Source organism: Corvus kubaryi, unplaced genomic scaffold (genome assembly GCF_017639235.1).
Source record: "Corvus kubaryi isolate FWS band 111438036 unplaced genomic scaffold, C.kubaryi_AGA036_p1.0 37392, whole genome shotgun sequence".
Classification (NCBI taxonomy): Eukaryota; Metazoa; Chordata; class Aves; order Passeriformes; family Corvidae; genus Corvus; species Corvus kubaryi.
In genome coordinates, this window is record NW_024581131.1 from 11,367,928 (window position 1) to 11,387,020 (window position 19,093).

At 45.0% G+C, this 19,093-nt stretch overlaps 1 long non-coding RNA gene across 1 annotated transcript; it reads right to left on the minus strand.

Annotated features, from left to right (window-relative positions):
- Positions 1 to 351: 351 nt before the first annotated feature.
- LOC121669587 lies at positions 352 to 11,183 on the minus strand. The gene is made up of 3 exons (XR_006017812.1): positions 11,018 to 11,183; positions 4,351 to 4,355; positions 352 to 361 (listed from the first exon to the last, which is right to left on the minus strand). It is a non-coding gene; the product is annotated as an uncharacterized LOC121669587 (long non-coding RNA).
- Positions 11,184 to 19,093: the final 7,910 nt, after the last annotated feature.

The following is a 19,093-nucleotide window of genomic DNA, read 5'->3' on the forward strand; positions in this document are numbered from 1 at the left end:
GCAGAGGTGTCTGAGGCAGAGACTTGCTCTGGGGAGACAAGCACTCAAATTTAAAGAAGATTTTGCTGTACTTTTGGCAAGGCTGGATCAGTGACCCTGCCACAGAGTAATGATGAGTTTTGTCCAAGGGTATTCATACTGCTAAAAAAACCAAAATGCCTGAAAGAGCTGTTTCCTGGGACTCTCCTTTGTGGATGGGAAGGTGTGCATGGCTTTTTTCCAAGGAATATAGGCTAGGCTCAAACCTGAAAACATAAGCATGGGCGGACTTACTTATAAAGCCAGTCTCCTGCCAACAATACAAATAGTATGCAGCTTCCCAGACCCTTGAGTGTAGGTCCTTACCTTTATTCTGCTCTCACTTACACTTTTGTTTCAGCAATATAAAGTGTTGGATCAGTAAAAGGGCAGGCTCAAGCCCTTCTCATTGGTTTGTTTTGTTTGGACCCAGTCAAGAGTTGGAAGGCTGAGTGCCGGGAAATGACTGGGAGAACTGAGGTCTCTCTGGTCTTTGACTTTCAGGATCAGATCTTAGCAAATCACAGCATCTAACTCTTGTTAGATGGGAGCAGGAAAATATGCTTCGGACTTGCACGGTTACATTGTTTTGGTTTGAACTTAGAACAGCAAAGGATGAGGAGCAGTGGTTGGTAGTGGTTGACTGGTGTGCAACACGTCTGTGTTGACTGGAGACAGCAGTCAGTGGGGGAAGGGGCTTTGCTGGGCTCATGAGAAAGGAGCCATGAGACAGAAAGCGCTTGATTCAGGTGTAACGGATCCTGGGTTTTAGGAGTCCATGTGATGAGTTGGAAGAGTTATAGGCTGTGAAAAGAGAGAAGGGTGGGGAGCAGAATGAGAGGGCAGAGAAAATGAGGTGGGAAAGAAGGAAGGGAAAATTTGGAGTGGTACAGACCCCCTGCAAAGGGAGTGGTCAGGCAAGTGAAAGATTTTCTGTGTTCTTGTTGAAATTTGTGATGGTGTCCAAGTTCTAAGTATTATTTATGCATTCAGACACAAGGGACATGCAAAGAAGCTCAGGTCTGAGAAGCGTGACTTGCCCACTTGCCTTTTCTCTTCTACTTGTTCTTCCTTCATCTGTCAGGCTCACACTATGGCTGAACAAAGCTGGAGGTCTCCAACCTGCTGCACATGAATCTTGCGTAGAGAACAGGGCCTGCTGCCTCCTCTCTTGGTTCCCAGGGAAGGACTCATCACTGCTGTGAGGCATACTGGAGCATGTCAGGGGTCTTCTGAGCCAGGCAGCAGCCTATCAGTTACCTCCATGAGAAACCAGTGCCAGAGAAAGGGTGTGGGAGTTACGGGGATGAACACGAGGAGTGTGGGGAGGGAGGGATGCACTGTGTGGCTTTGGTTGCTTGAGGTAGTCAGGGAAGTACCCAGCAAGGTGCTGTCTACACTGCCTTGCCAAAATCCACGAAAAAAAGTGATGCCAGTGTTGCCTGGGGTACGGCCATTCCTCTCTTAACCTTCAGCATCCCTTATGGGACTATGTATAGGAGGGAATAAAAGCCAAAGGTACACATTTTCCCCTGCGGTGGATGTGAAGCCACAGAGAAATGTTCTGTAGCCTTATACAAAGGTTACTTGGCAGCTGTCTGACAGAATTTTGTCCCTGTTAGAGGTGGATGTTGTGTTGACAAGTCAGAGCAGAGTCATGCACCTCCCCGGAGAGCTGCCTTGCCTGTTCTGGAGGTGCTGTGTATGCTCTGCTGAGCCCATGCTGCATGGTGTGGGGAGTCAAATGTTCCATGCCTAATGTCCTCTGGAGTCCGTACTGAGAGCCCAGAGTCCGGCCACAGGTGTAGTGGCAGCTGTCTGGCAGAGGGTCTTCTGCAGGGACACCACTGCTCCCTTGGGCCCACCACTGAAGAGTGGTACCTTCCTGTAATGCCCAGGTCAGTCTCTCAGGCTTTATTATTTTCCTGCAAGAAGAGACACCTTCCTAATGCAGACTCACAGCCGGTTGCGGTTCATGGCATGCATCAGCCTGTTATTGTTGTGACACTGATCATGTATTTCCTTCTCTCACCCACTGCCTTTCCAAGGGGAAGCTGTGATAATGACAGGACTTCTTGTTCTTTGTCACAGAAATTAGGTATAATTGCTCCATTTTGGCGGCTTTAAGATGTGCAGCAAGGGAACAGGCTGGATTCCTTCTTAAGACATCAGTCATCTGAAGCATTTGGTAGATGGCACATCAGAGCTGGGAAATGACTCAACCATCTTTGTTAAAAGCAATCGCTCGGCTCTGGGAATAAAATTAGAGGGAGAAAGCTGAGGGAAGTGCAGGAGGGGAAAGGACACTTGAACAACAAAACAGAGATGCTGCATTCTGTGTGGCTGTCATAGCACAAGAGTTTCTTCTTGGTAGAGCTGTATCTGAATCATCCCTTCAGTCAAGGAGCTATTCATCAGCCAGCCTACCCAAGGTAAAAACGGCAAGGTGTCCCAGAGGGCAGAGGAGGTTAGTGGGTGCAGCTGGGCTCAGCACAGCCGTGCTGCTGCTGTCAGCAGCATGAGGCTGCTGGGCTGAAGCTCCTCCGTGAGTGACTGTGAATAGTGTAATTTCTGTGAGGGCGTTGGGGCAAGCTCAGAGCTCTCTCCTAAACCTCTGGGATCCCTTAGAGAGGTGTGTGGAGGTCAGTGCTCTGATGTCTGCCTAGGTCTGATACATCTCTTGTTTTCAACTCAGTGTTGAGACCTCAGCAGAAGAACCCCAGCTTCCCGCTACTGTCTGAGCCAAGCTGGACTGTTATTAGTGGAAAACCTCTTTAAGGGAAGTGAGGATTGCCAGAGAATTACATGGCCTGATTAAACTGGCTTCCTGTTCCCAACTGACATGGTGTATTGGAACCAGGGTAGCCTCCAGGTTAGCCCTCTGCCCAGGGAACATCTGCCTGGTGGTGTGCCTGGATGGGCTGCAGCTTTGCCCTCCTTTCACAGCACTGGAAACATCTTAACCAGGAGCCATTTCTCCGCCTGTCTGAGCTCACAGAAACCTAGCTGGGTTGCTCTTGCCTGCCAGTGAGTCATTGCAGATCGTGTGTGACAAACTGCTTCATGGCAAAACAAGCTGCTTCTCAGTGGGCGTAGCAGGGACTGGCTTTGTTTGTTTTTCCTGCTGCCAAGGCCTTGCTTATCTAACCTCCATTTCAGTTCTGTTCTGAGTGGAAATATTCTTATTTATGCAGCTGGGGCAGAGGTCCTTTTTGTTTTAACTCTTCTAAGTTTGAACTTGTGGAAGAGAAAATCTCTCATGGTGGCTCTATCTTCTGGATGAAGCATTATGCCTGCTACGTGGGTTGTACAGATGAGCACAGGTCAGTAAATCTGTCCCCTGCTCAGCAATGAGCCACAGTGATTTCTTCAGTGCATTTACGCATCTACTTAATCGCACCTAGTACAAGTTACTAGAAGTTACTTGGACCAAGGTCTTCTTGGTCCAAGTCACCCCCATGTCAGTGACACCCAGAGGCTTCAAACCTGATACAAGTTACATATGGGAAACAATCCCTGCTCCAAAGAGAACTCAGAGGTGTAAGTGACACCATAGCTGAAGGACTCCTTGAAAAGCACCCTGATGTCACCTCAGTGTGGGTTTGGAGGCCATCTCCTGGGATGTTCTGTGCTTGGGCACATCTATTTAGGCTACTCTGCCTAAGTTGGGCTGAGGGCTGCTCATAAGGGGGCAGATCATTGAGCACACTCTGCTTGTAGCCACCCATACCATATGAGAAGATGTAATCATGTATCTAGGAGACCCTATCACTTTGTCCCGATGTTTCTGTCTTTACTCTGGGTACCAGCATCCTGATGGCCAACAGTGACTTGGCGAGGACTGTTGTGACAGTGGGGACCTGATGGTATTCACACACTGATGGACCTCTTTGATTGTGGGAACCAAAGTGACTGAAGTGACTGGGTTTTCTGTTATACAGAAAGAACTGTATTCTCTCTAATAGAGAATTCAGTAAATTGCAGAGTATCTGATGCCTTCTAGGTTGCCTACTGAGGTGTGAGATCTCCATGGCCCCAATATTGGATCTGTACCCAGTACTGTGCATTCCTAGGTGGTACTGTGAAAACATGCAGAAATGTGATTTCTTATATATTGCTTCCTTTTATAGGCTCTCAACGCACTACTACGTGCTTTTGTTTAAATACTCCAAGCTCTAGGTTTGCTTTGTTCAGCATAGTCTGTTCAACACAAAGGAAAGTCAGTCATTAGTGATTAATTGGAACATGCTTTCCTTTCTTAGCTGTGCTTTTATGGGCTGTGCAGGTGCCTGTTTCCAAAACGGAGTTGATCTCTGTGGCTCTGCTCTGAACAGCACCTATCTGTGCTAGGTTATGATTCCACAGGAGTTAATGAAGGGTTGCAGAGCTGGTCAGTTTAGTGTGGGCCAGTGTGTTTCTAAGTACCGTGACAAGCTGCTTAAGAGAGCACATGTACACAATTTGCTACGGCTGATGAATAACAGTAACAGAATTAGCCTGTCCATTTGCATGCACAAAGGATCTTGATAAGGTCCTAATCACAGCTGTCCTGTAGCTTTTATGAGAAGAAATTGTAATTTTGGGAGCAAGCAGAACTAAGTAGAGCTTGTTTCCACAGGCTGAGTAGGAACCGAGTAGGAATGTTTCAACAAAGCTGATGCAGTTAGAAAATGTGCATGTGCTGAAGCAGAAATGTTTCATGGAAACAAACATATGTGGTTTGACAAATTTTAATTGTCAGTCTCGTGTTGGATAACTTGCCTGTTGTATCACATGTTTGATCTGGGAACTGCACAGAAACAAAGCTGCTGAGGTTTGCCCAGTAACTGCTGCCCTGTGGTCAGGCTGGCATGCTCTGGCTGGCTGAGGTAGGACTTATTTTGTTCCTTAGAACCTGGAAATTTGGTTCTTGCGTGAGGCTGATGTCACTCTTCAGTTTTGTTGTTGCTCACTTCCAAATACATTTGCTGTCCTCATTCAGTGCTGAGCAGCCATGATATTGGAAAAAGACCCAGCTGTGGTCATTTTACTCAACAGCTACTGAAGTCCTGGTCTGCATCTAATATTTTGTATGTATCAGCATTTCTGAAATAAAATCTTACAGGATTTCTGCTTCATAGGAAACTTGCAAACTTTTTTTATGCCTATTTGAAATTACATTTCAAGCTATTGAAAATGTCTGCAGAAAGGAAATCCTATTAGTCAGCTAGCCTGAGATCTGACTTCTACCTTATCATTGCTGAAATTTTTAGCAGATGACTGGAGGTGTTGTGACAACCACTATACTCCTAGATAGCAGCTGTTTTTATTGCTGTATAAAATATAATTTACTCTGAGGTTTACTTGCACACAGGCTCCAGAGGCTCATTCAGTGGAGACTAAGGGTTGAAAAAATTTGGCCATTTCCAAAATTCTTTGCAAGAAAGAAAATTGTTTTACAGGTTCTGATAAGGTATTGCTCTGTTCTGTCTCTGCAGAATGAGTTTGAAGATCAACAGCACCAACAAAAAATAGTGTTAGTATTTTCCACATTCAGGAGATGTTCCTTTCTTGGGAATTTGGTCACAGGCATATTTAGTGCTTGAATAAAACCCCACCCCAGAGAACCAAAACCTCTGGGGAAGTTTAATTGGCTAAAGAGATTCTACGACCCAATTCTATGTAGTCTTATCCTATTATAGACTGAAATCAAATCTAAAATATTATGCCTCTAAAGCTTTGGCATGCTGACTGCCTTCATTTCCAAGTGATACTGACATTATACTAGCTGTGGGATGCTTGAGTTTCTCTGTGTGCAATTTTGTTGCCCATAAATAAACAGAGACCGAGATCTTAATGAAGAAAATTTCAAGAACTGCAGTCCTGTAAGAAAAACAAAAAACTCACCCACAGCCATCAGTATTTACCTTCTAGACCAAATCTCAGGTCAGGCTTGGAGGAAAGTGTTAAGAATTAAAGTCCTGACCTAGGGACAGGACAACTGGTTTTGAGCCAGCTGCTCTGTCATCAGTTTTATGTGAGAATTTGGGCAAACAGTTACATTTCACCTATTCTTGGCTCCTCTTTTTCAAAGTGGGGGCAGTAGTACCTTTCTGTCTCCCAGGCGTGGGAATACAGTACAGCTTGTGAGGGTTGGTCATTACTGGTTTGGAAATAAGAAAAATCCACCTGTTCTCCTGATTTTACAGATGGCAAAGGCAACGTGGGGAGCTGGCTTTGTCAGAGGCTGTGCTAGAAATGATGGACTAATCAGTGTAGTCTGGAAATAGCAGGTTCTGATGCCAGATCCCTGCTTTGTCCATCCTGTTGCTGTCTCTGCTGTGCTTGGCTTTGCATCTGGGGTGCAGAGGAGTTTCACCTTGGGGAGTAACTGCAGGTAAAACCTTCTAGTTTCTCTCCTTTACCAGAAGCATTTTTTCTTGGAACTGTTTCAGATTAGCTCAGTCACTAGACTCTCTAATTCCTTTAAAAAAGGTTTGTTTTTGCTTTCACATGCTGACAACATGCTGATGCTTGTCACTTGACTTGGCTGCGTAGCACTTCCCATGACCCCAGTAAGATATTTTGGAAAGGATATTAAAACAAGCATAAATTGGCCCTGAAGAAGAGCATGTTCAGTAAGTGTGTGTTGCAAGCACTTGCGTCAGGGAAGCTAGAAATCTGTGCAGAACCTTTCTCTCCCTGAAAACTTTGTCATGAGGTAATTTTCTGAGGTGCTGACTGCTGACACAAAAGGACCTTGACACTGTTTATGTAAAATCTGGTTGTTCTTCCCTCTAGTATTTACAGCACCCTCATGGATCCCAAATAACCTTGTTGACCCCACATACCACTGGAACATAGGAGGCTTTGCTCACATGTCTCTTGGAGCATTGCACATCTGCCTGGTAGCACACAACTTTGGGTTCTGGCACACAGGTGGTTTGCCTGTTTAAATGTTACTAACAAAGCTGCATGTGGTCAAAAAGTGTGTCCATCTTCATCACTGACCAAAGGAAAGAATAATTAATGCAAAGAGATGAGAAAAATGAAATCCAGAAATATGTGCATATTACTTTCTTTTGCTCCACCTTACCAGATTTTGTTTTAATTTTGCCAAAGACTGCAGTACCCGATTGCTCAAAATGATTGATTAGTTTATGTAAAAACAAGCAGATTGTTTTGTCTATCTATGGCTGAATGTAGACTGATCCATTTTCTGATGTTTCTGTAACAGGATATTTCATATTTTTCAGACTGGGTTCCCATGCAGAACTGGCTAGCAGTTACTGTTGGGTTTCCCAGTCCAACCACTAGGGCAGAAGATCCTTTGGTGTGAGAGACCCACATCCAAGAGACCCCTCCTTTGGCAAAGGCTGATGCCCAGGTGCTTCAGTTACCGGGGGTCTGCATTAGGTTTTGTTGTAGAAATGGGGGATGGCTTCAGAAGAGAAGCCTGAAATACACAGGGAGCATATCTGATGGCTTGTTGATTGGGACCCTGTAAGAGGAAGAGTAATTAGGGCAAATAGAAGGACACGAACCTGGGATTCTCTCCTACATGATGAACAACCAGTACCGGGGCTACTCTGCCCTCTGTCTCTGCTGAAGCTGCTCCTCTTCACTTCCAGTAACTACTAGGTCAAAGTGGGTTCCAAGGCCAGGTGCTTAGTACCGCTTAGCCCAAGCGGTACCACCTCTCTCTGTAGCCCGGGAACAGTTTCCGCTCTTTCAGGAATCCAGCCATTCTGTCTGATTCCTTTGGCTTTTGTAGAAAATGCCTCCCAAGGGAAATTACTTGATTTCCACCTAATAAACATTTCACTTAATCTGAAGCCAAATGTTTCCAATTTGCCAGATATTCCAAAATAAGTAATTCTCAGGGGGACCTACAACAACACTTCCTTTTTTTTCTCCTGTTCCAAGACAGAACAGAATTAATTAACTAGTGCCTCACCTCCTCTCACCCTAAAGGTAAGGTGGTAAAAGTGGCAGTGCTATCTGCCCTTGCCTTGCAAAATGTGCTCAGGCTGAGGGAAACACTGGGGGCAGTGATAAGGGGACACCCTCTGACCCCCAGGTCGAGCTCATGTCTGAGTGAGTCACACTTGCCTGTTTGCTTCTCAGTGAAAAACTAGCCCTTCAAAAAGAGATGTGAGCAGTTCAGAAGTTCTGTGGTTCAGGGCTGTCCTCTGACAAACGGATGAATTTCACAACACCATCTGTCCTTTGGGCACCTTTATCTCTACCCACTGACAGCTGAACTGCTCATTTCACATGCCCAGGGGCTACTGAAGTGCTCCTTCTTTCGAGTTGTCTGTCTTGCTGAACAGTATGGAGGACCAAAGTTCCTGCTGTCATGAGAGTGACCTTCCTCCAGGCACCACAGAAAGTGTCCAAGGAAGGACATGGTGATGCTGTGGGCTCAGTTACATTCCTCCCCTGCAGCTGCTGCCTCTGGCTCTCTTGTTTCCCAGAAACTCTGCCTGCAGGTATGATGCCTGTCTCTGTTATGGGGATACCTTCACCTCAGCTGCCAATGTCAAATCTGTGCTTTAACTCATCAGTCTTTTCTCTCCTCATCTGTCATTTGGGCCGTGATAATGCCCCTATGCTCCTCAGGAGGGCTAAATGAGGGAGAGGAGGAACAAACTGTCTTCCAGCAAAGCAGGAACATAAAGCTGGAGCTGCAATTGCAGTTAGAGAGCACATAAAAGCCATAATTTCTTTGCCAGTGCACAGCCCAGAGACAAAGCCTCTGCAAAGCCCTGCTGGCAACCACCCCAGTCAGAGACATCTGTGTGGCACATCCCCACAGGGGTACAGAGCAGAGGGGATGATAAGTCTCTACTCTGCAATTAAGGCTCTCATTTTGTCAGTTTTATTCCCTTTTTGTGGAAGCCGGTAAAGCACTCTGCTTTTCCCAGCTCCCACCCCCAGTGCAGTGCTCTACGGTGCTTGGGTGCTCCCTCCCTGCTCTGCGGAGCAGCTGCCACCACATTTCCCTGTCCCCACTATCCTGGCAGGGCTGGGTGCCCTGCCACCCTTCTTGCCTGCCTTCACCTGAGCGATGCTCTCCCAGCTTTCCTGACCACTGCTGTGAGGCACTGACCAGCACAGGACCCTGCTGCTGGGAAACCACAGCATGCAGCCTTGCTCTGAGGCACACTGCAAAGGCTTTGACTATGACTCTTTGCTTCTTGGGCTTGGAAGGGCTGTCCAAACCTTTCCCCACTTCTTGTTATTTTTTAAGAATCATTTTGATGAATCCTCTCTTTCTATGTCTGTGATTTGAAGCACTCTTCTGCAGGCCCCATGCTATAACCACTTGCCTGTTCAGCTCTCCTGTTCCACCTGATGCTGTGCTGCTGGGGCACACTAAGGTACTAAACTCTGAGTAGATGGGCTGCACTGCTCAGCTGTTCAGATACACAACAGCTGCTTCTGGGATGTTATTGATCTGTTGTGGTTCTATGATTTCACAGAGACTGAAATCTGGACAGACCCTGGGAAGAGGTCAGGTCTGCTGCACTTCACTGTCCCATCACACCAACATGTGTTGCAGGTTTTCTCTCTTCTCATCTGCAAGATGATGTTGTGCATGCTTTATCCTTGCTCTTTGTACCTGCACATACAAAGATCATCTCCAAGCAGAGCTGTATTTCTCAGCATCATAAATGAGGAGTCACCAGGCAGAATGAGTCACTGGTGCAATTTTCCATAGCTTAATCTAAACTTGTAGGGCCTGATTTCATTATTATTGCTAATATTAAGTAGTTTCTTCCTTCATGCTGAAATCAGCAGGATTTCTTGTTCACTTGGGTGGAAGGTTTTTAAAAAACACACAGGCTGTTTCAGGTCAAGGCTCAGTTAGGGGAGTGAAGTACAGGAAGAAGCACTGGACAGGTAAACAGAGCTGGTGATGAAAGCTGGCTTCAGGTAACCTTTCCTGTGCTGCATGTTCTTTTGTGTTACTTAAGCACTTGAGTGATTTAGCAACTTCTGTGAGCTCCAGGCTGATGGGCTGGTGTGGAGTAGGATGGAGAGGTGGCATTCAGTGGACAGCTAAAAAATGACACATCTCTTGTGGAAATGTGAAGATTTTGGAGAGCAGGGAGTTAGATGCAGTGCTGTCCTTCACATTTCCTTTTCCAAGAAATCCTCACTCAGGAAACGGAATAACTTCCCCAGACCATCAGAGCTGAGTACTCCAGAAAAAGCATTTAGGTCTTTGAAAGAACCCAAGGACCTGACACTCTTTCCGCACACATCAAAAAATGGATCTCTGTGATTTCTCAGGAAGAGCAGAAGGATGCCATTAGGTCATGTAGAAAGAAAATTAGAAAGGTAAAACTCAGCTAGAACTCCATCTGACCACTGCTGTAAAAGATGACAATAAAAAGTGTTTTTATAAGTACATTAACCACAAAGGGAGAGCCAAGGAAAACCTACATTCTTCATTGGATGCAAGAGGAAGCAGTGTCACCAAGGATGAGGAAAAGGCTGAAGTACTTAATGCCTTCTTTGCCTCAGTCTTTGAGAGTGGTTTTCCTCAGGGCAACTAGCTCCCTGAGCTGGCAGACATTGCCAGGGAGCAGAATAGAAGTCCTGCAATCCAGGAGGTAGTTAGTGACCTGCTGAGCCACTTAGATGCTCACAAGTCTGTGGGACTGGATGAGGAGCAGCAGGAGAGCTTTCTAAGCCACTCTCCATCATTTATTAGCAGTTCTGGCTAACCGGGGAGGGCCCAGATGCCTGGAGGTTCACCAGTGTGATGCTCATCCACAAGATAGGCCAGAAGGAGGATCCTACAAGCCTGTCAGCCTCACCTTGGTGCATGAGAAAGTTATGAAACAGATCATTTTGCGTGCGATCATGCAGCACACACAGGACAACCAAGGGATCAGGTCCATCCAGCATGGGTTCAACAAAGGCAGTCCTGCTTGACCAACTGGATTGACTTTATGACCAGGTGACCTGCTCAGTGAGTGAGGGAAAGGCTTTGGGTGCAACTATCAACCAGACAAGAGGACATAGCCTCAAGCTGCTCCAGGGAAGGTTCAGGTTGGACATCAGGAGGAATTTCCTCAGAGAAAATATTGTTAAACATTGGAATGGACTGCCCAAGGAGGTGGTGGAGTCATCATCCCTGGAGATGATCAAGAAAAGACTGGATATAGCACTTAATGCCACAATCTAGTTGAGAAGGTGGTGATCGGTCAAAGGTTGGACTCAATGATCTCAGAGATCTTTTTCAACCTAATTTGTTCTGATTTCCCAGCATCATACATCATTCCTTTTCCCTCCTGTCCTTTCTGCTAAAACAAACCCAGTCCCTCTGCAGGATTTCTTAGTATCTTGGCCAGTCTGACTTGAAAAATACTCTAGTACTGAAGCTTTCAGACCTACTGTATTGCATTACCATATCCCTACTCACTTCTTTCCTTTTTTTTCTGGTTAAGTCCTTTTCACATGTGTAAAAAAATTCTTCTGCTTATTTTTGCCATATTTGCAGACTTACGATCATATCTGTTTTGTCTCTCAGCAAAATGGCAGATACAGCTCAGTTCTGAGAGTCTGGCTAGAGTTTGTTTCTCCTCTCTGAATTCACACTTTGATAATATTTTACAAGCAATGTGCTACACACAACTGAGTGAAAGTATCCCAGAGAACATCACCCACAGACCTTATCCAGAAGGATTGTCCCTTCTGTCCTTCCGGGCAGGATATATTTTCTCAGATTCTGTCAAAAAAACTTTTGCAGAATAGCTTCCCCCCCACTACCACAGACTTGACTTTTTCAGGTTTAACTGAGGAAGGCTTTGACCCTGCCAGATCTAGGGCAGGAGCGCCCCGGGGATACCAAATCAGGTCGTGAACCCCCACTGCATTTGCGCCAGAGTACTGGTGAGTCAGGTTGGTTACTGTGTTCCCCAGTGAGCTCTGTCCTATTTTCTTTCCTTCCTTTATCCCTTTTTCTCTGTTCCTTTTCTCATGGCAGAAGAAGTTCAGCCCCTTTCTCTTCAGTTAGTAACTTTCTTTTTATTCAGTTCAACCTTCCCATGCTGCAGCGATTTTCTCCATTCTGGCTGTGATATCACTCTGTATGTAGACCCTTCTATTTCTGTAACCCTTGAAAGTGTGGGTGAAAATGGTAGAGTATATTCAAATATCTTGAGAAAACATATAACAATAAAAAACTAACAAATGATTATCAGAAACTCCAATGTTCTCTCAAAATGATTAGATAATAGAGTAGGTCAAAAATATGCCTGCCCTACCTTTTTTTCCCCCTCCACTCCTTATGTTCTATTTCTGTGGCTTTTAATCCTTATAATAGCTAATCCTTTGGGAGTAAGGATGAATCCCTTGAGTCCAGTGGACTTGGAAGGCCTGTAGCTTTTCCTTTTACAGTACTAGCTTTACCAAGCTGCATAACCTGTGAAAATACTCTCTGGCAGCCTATATAACCCATAGGATCTCCCGGATTGTTATTTGCAGTAGAAATTGTTGAGTGCAAAGGCTGTGTTTCAGATGGAATGAACCCTGGTTTTTAAGCTGAGGCGCATGGGTGATGAATAAGAATTGCCCTTGCACATTATCCCAGGAATGTGCACACACTCACTGATATTTTCTGTGAGGGAGTAGCATCTCTGTCCTAATTTTGGCCATGACACAGACGTTAATCTATACCACCTCACATAGCTGTCGAGGCCAGAGGAAAGGGAGTCTCTGAGTTAGTAAAAGAAGGGCATGGCTTCTGGCTGAAAAAAATGGGGGAGGGGGACAGTAAACTGTCCACCATTTTTCATTGTCTTGGGGTCTGTGGTGAGCATTTTTGCATGTGAATCACCCTCTCTTTTGTATACTTTTGTAATTAACATTGCTGCTGTTACTGTTTTTTTTCTTATGTCATTGCAGTTTCCAGTAAATCATTCTTATCTCAGGCCATGATCTTCATTGTTTGTGTCCCAGTTCTCAACTCCATCCACCAGAGCAGGGAAGAGGGAGGGGAAGGGGGAGATAGAGAGTGGCCTGTGATTTGAGAGAGTCTCAGAGGGGACACTGAACTGGGGAGTAGCATTCCTAAACCATGACAAACACATAGGTGAAATCCAAACCAAAGGAGAAGGGGAGTAGAAGTTGAACAGAAGACAGGCTGGTTTATGAAGAAGAGAGTAGAGAAGGGAAAACTTTTCCCACCCGGTTCAGTGAAAAGCAGAAGAGGGGTGATGAGGAGGGTGATCGGAGCTGGCTGAGCTGTTCCCAGATTTGCAGGTGATGCCTGGGGGTCTGGCAGGTCCCCTGGGGACAGCAGCTGTCATGGTTTCCTCTTTGGCTCCATGTAGACTCACAGCTGGAAAAGTCTCATGGGCTACTGAGGCTCCATCTGCTCCCTGTTTGTACTGTGATGTGCTCCATGGGGCCATACGTGCAATGGACCTGTTGAAACCCAGAGTCTCTGCACAGAAAACATCCCTTGTGACTTGACATGATGTGCTACACGGAACAGGCATAGAGCTGCTCCTGCTTGCCAGAACCTCCACTGGCTCAGACCTCCTCTGAAAACACAAAATGTTCAGGTGTTTGTTACTGCTGTAGGTTTGAAAAATATCTGTTCTTCTCAGTGTGTGTTGTCTTTAAGGATCTGACACAGAGGTGTGAAACTGTGCATGGTGTATCACCTTCTGCAATATTTACCAGGATCTAGAAAGCTAAAAGTCTTAGAGGAAAGGTTGTCCTTCCAGAGAGAGTATCCCAGACCAGGCAGGTCTCAGAGATGGGGCTGAGCTTGCCAAGTTCAAACCCTCGTATGGGGCTTTGTTATTGCTCCAACACAGTTGTATCTGGAAAGGGGCTTTGGACAAGTTCTGCTTGCTCATTCTTATTGAGATCAAAATTTTCAGGTGCCTGTCCAAATTTTGGCCTGAAATTCCAGCTCAGAGCTTGGCTTGCGACCCAGCCCACCCATGGAAACGGAAATGAAATTCCCAGCAACTGTGGCTGCCCTGAGCTGCCTGGATATTTATTGAGCTCTCACACACAAAGCAGGTTTTTTCTGAGGAAAAAAAAACAGAAAACCAACAATCCGGCTCTGGATCTCTCCACACTGCACATTTTTTCCTCTCAAAACATTCAGATGTGATCAAAGCATAACCCGGCTTGACAAAGTATTTGTGAGCTTGAGCAGACCTGGCCTTCACTACAGCTTGCAGCGAAACCCTGACCCAGGAGCACAGTACCTGGTTCCAGGCTGGGTCTCACTCCCCAGCTGGGATCAATGCAGCCTCAGCCTGTTGGGTTTAATTGCTGCAGACGCCATCCGCTGGGCAGTGGGATGCAAAGTGGAAAACAGGCTTTCAACCCGCTGTGTTCTCAACAGAGCAGCACGAAAGGGGTCCAGCGGCTTCAAAGGGCAGAGGGTTTGGATGGGAGTCCCACGGACTTGGCTGGGGGGAATTCTGGTGGAGCTAGGTTTGCGCAGGGGCCAAGAGCATTCCTGCTGCAACGCTGTTGACGTCGGCGCCTCACGCGTTCAGCGTCGGATGCTCATTTGTATTTTCTCCTGAGCTCACAGGGCCTGGCATCCAGTCTGTGCTTTTGTTACAGCAGCTGTTACTGGTCTGGCTGCCTCAGTAATTTCCCCAGTCCCTGGAAAACCCACCCAGGAGCCGATTTCTAGAGCTCTGTGATTGCTCTCTTAAGCACTCGCTTCCCAGATTGACTCCCTCTCCACAGACTAATTCATCTGACTAATTATCCCCCTCTTGGTGCTAGTTTGTTTTGAATGCAGAAATTTGGCCACTGCAATTTGTTCTATTCTTTAAAATTCCAGAGTCATTGAACAACGATGAATAGAAAAAGCGTTTTGTTAATTCAAATTCAGCAGTGAACAGAGGTAGCCTCTCTGATTGACTTGGAATGTGAGGCTGTCTCTTTTGAAAAAGTGAGGTTTCGGCCCCAGAAATTCAGCTGCTTTAGAGAAGTCAGGCAGGAGGCTTCCCCTTGTCAGGGGTAAATGATGTGCTTCCTAGTTCAGATACTTCTATGCCAAAAATGACTGCTTATGCCAGATTTCCACCTGCTGCATTTTTGCCAAAATGGGTATTTTGAAATTATCTGGGTGAGCATTCGTATCCCAATATCACCTAATTTTAGGGAAACCTGTTTATGCCTCTCTGAGAGTAACTCACAGGCATTCCTGCTTTCTAGAAAGAATATGACTACAATGACGTTTTGGTTTCATGGCAAATAAGTTAAAGCTAAAATTCCTTGAAGGAACACAACAGATTGACTCAAAGTCCATGAAAACCTTGTTATCTTAAGGCAGGCCTGGAATGAAAGATGGTCTTTTTGCTCATGTCACCTTCTTGACTCTTTCTTGAGGTCATAGCAATCAAGCTCTCACCTGGTGTTGTTTAGTGGCATGTCTCAATCATGTTCCCTGGGGCAGTTCTGTTCCAGACAGAAACCACCACAGCTTCTGTCTCATTGATCACACCAGAAAGTGTGGATTGAGAGACAGATGGAGTTCATTGCCTTCTGATCTGTAGATGAAAGATTGCATCCTTTTCCACTTACCTTAAACATGCTAGTTTAAAAGAGACAGTTTTATTATTAAAGTAAATTATTAGCTCTGGAGGTTCCCTTGGTAGGTCTCTCTTAGGTTTCTTCTCCAAAACTCTGTGAGATGCAAAGTGACTTGTGCTCAAAATATTTGCTGTGGTTAACTCTAGAGAGGACATGTGAATCCAGAATCAGATAATGGTGGGAAAAAGAGCAGTGGGACATGGTCATGGAGAAATGAAGAGAATTCCTATGAAGGGAAGACTTCCTATAAAAGGCCACACAGTGTTACCTGCTTATCCCCATTTGTCTCCCTGGAAAGTTTTAGACTGCGCTGGAATACAGCTTTTTCACATTCTTTTCTGTCTATCATGTTATCCTCTTCCTCTGCCCCCTTCCTCCTATCTCTAATATTTGTGTTTGAGTTAAAGCTGGACACAATGGGACAGATAATTGGGTTCCCCCCTCATCTTTCCCCATGATCTCTTATTTATGTGTGTAAATCTTTTGTTTTATTGGTGCACATTTGCCAGAGAAATGCTGGGATTAGCTCCAGGCAGTCTCATTTCCCTCTTCCATCTTGAGACATTCCAGACCTGAACAGCATGAGCTTGCACAGCTAAACATTTAGGAGAAAGCAACAAATCTGTGTCACCAAAAAGCTCTAAATATCCCTCAGAATAAAATGATATAATTTAATATGTGCAGAAAAAGAAATATCACGCCATTTCTATGAAAAGTCTTGGATCAGATTAGGAAAGGTTTATACTCCAACTATGAATCGTGATCAACATAGCATCTCACTTAAGTCTGATATCAGAGGTAGAGCACCACCATACTCAACTCACTTCTAACCCCAGACCACTGAAATATCAGTGTGCTGGTGACTTAATTCTGTAGGATCCCAGACCGCTCCTACCACAGATCAGCTTCTTTCACCGAAGATCAGCATCTTTATGCTGTTTCCTCTCATTCCTCTTTTAATCTTTCAGTACTTTCTATGAACATGGAGAGGAATTATGGATGAGCATGATTCATTTGGAGCACAGGCACTGTACTTCTCATCTTTGCTGAGACAAACATCACCTACTGCTATGAGTGCTGAACCTGGCACCAGCAACTTTGTCTGCAAAGGTTTCTGAAATTTCTAAACTTCTCATAGGAGTTGGTGCAGAAGTTTGCCAGAGGTTACCAACACCCACAGGAATGGTGAACTTCAGCAGTAAAGAATACAGATGGGGCTGTTTGCCTTGCTTATACTGTTCCAGTTAATTTTGACAGAGAGTGTGAATCAGAGCATGAAGTCTTAAAAAAGTACCAGAGGTTTGGTGTATCTTCTTTGGACTTTAGTTCTTGTATGAATGAAGCCTTTAGATTGGACATGTCCATGAAGGCAGCTCCTCTTTCCTCTACTGCCACATGGCCTGGATGTGAAGGCAGTAGAGGAAATGGAAAGCAAATGGGATTTTGGAGAAAGAGGTCCAATTTATCCTCAGTGATGTTGGAGTAACTCAGAATGGAGGATCCTTCACGTCCAGATGAGTGAGAGAGAGGAAGACTGGCTGCCTGTCTGTGCTTGCTCTGTCTGGTAGTGACTGGAGTATGCTGCATCTTCCAGCTGCCTCCTGCCCGTGGTGAAGTTTTTAGAGGTTCTCTAATCGAGTAAGAGCAACGCTGTATTTAATTGCCTGTCAGCTGGCACAAGGCCTTGAAGTGGTTTGGGAGAGGGAATACAAACATTGCACACCTGCCTCCAGCCTCTGCCCAAGATACACTCAGCAACACCAAGTGCTGCCATTGGGTTGGTTTCTGGGCTACAATCAAGTGTTGGAACTGGGCTACAGGTTACACAGACATGCAGCACCTCTGCACCAGCCCAGGCACAGCAATGTACTCTCAGCTCCTCAGTTCATGGGAAACATCTGAAGCCTGGTCACAAGCAAATAAATATTCCCAGTGGATAAGAGGGAGTAAAGAGAGAGAGAGAGAGAGAGGGAAGAGCTAAGGCAAAGGCTTGACTGACTGCAAATGGGAGAAGAAGTGAACCAGCACTGCATTGCCTAAGTCTGGATTTTTCTATCAATCTTGTGGTTGCTTTTGCTTTCCTTAATGCCCCAGCTTTATGGAGATCAGTGTTTATTTATTGACATTTAAATAATTTTTGAATGTTTTTTTAACTCAATGTTTTGATGGAAAATAGATATTGGTTTAACTTCTAATTTTTTTAAATTGGAATGGGAATACACAGACATCAAGAAATTACACATTTTTGTGTCTATTAATATATATTTTCTTTTGGGTGAGCACATGATGGAGAAAAAAGATATATGAAAGCTGTAAATAAAAGTTCTTTTCTTCCTCTCTTCTTGAAAATTGTTCTGTAAATAACCACGGTTGGTTTTAGACTGGAGGCCAGACCTTGACTCCTTAATCAGTGAATCAGCTGCACCTTTTCCCCAGCATCACTTGTGAGCATCTGGCAAATTCTTCACGTGGGACAGGCATGTGGCTTGCACCTGGGTTTGGAAGTGAGGCAGCAATAATCTTTCCCCAGTGGTTTGGAGCACTGGTGAAACGATACAGCTAAGGTGACTCCTGCTTGGGCACAGGAGGTCTTCTACTGCTATGCCTTCCACGCCTGGAGATATGTAAATGATAGACAACGCTGCCTCTGGGGTGCCAAGTGACCACTGCCATTTAGCAAAGTTGCTGTGTCAAAGGTTAGTAATGCAGATGAAATGTGGAGTGGTTTAAAACTAGCTGCTGCTATTAAAGCAGATTACTATTAGCTGGTACTTTCTAGGAGAGGTACCCTTCTGTTTGCAGACAAAGAAGTTCAAAGTATGCTAGTGAGGGGAGCTGGTTTGGAAATTTGTGATGTCTTTCTGAACATAACTATACTCTGATTTCTTTCATTTGGTATATTTGAATTTAGTGAAGTTTAAGGAGTTTCATGGAGATAGAATGAATGAAATCCCATCAGGCTGAAGCAGCCCAGGTATAGGCAGAACACGTTTCAATGTATGCTGCCTCTGCTTGCCAAAATAGTTCTTGCTTCTAATTGGAAAAAGGCAAGTTCCCTTGTGGGACAAACAGCCTGCTTGAGTCATGACCTCTGGGCCAACAACAGACTTAATGGTTTTTCTGTGAGGTATTCATCCTTCCTAAATAACTCACTCAAAATGCAACTAATTTCCTTCATAAATATTTCCATAATTTTGGTCACTTCTGAATGAAAGCAGCTTCACTCAAAATGAAAAACAGGAAAGCAGAGAGAAGAAAGATGGCAATAATGCACACATTTCAAATTGAAAGTTTATGTGTGTCTTCCTTCATAATTACCCTGTTCAGTTGGAGTGGAGCCAAAACTGCAGAGGAGGAGGGGTGAAGGCACATGAACTAAATATGATCAGTAAGATAACTTTGGGGTAGCCTCAAATTTGGGTTCAGTTAAAACAAAATCTCTTTAGGGTGAGGATACTCAAGGAGTGTACAGTCAGATAACAGGACAGACTGAAAGGCTGAGGAA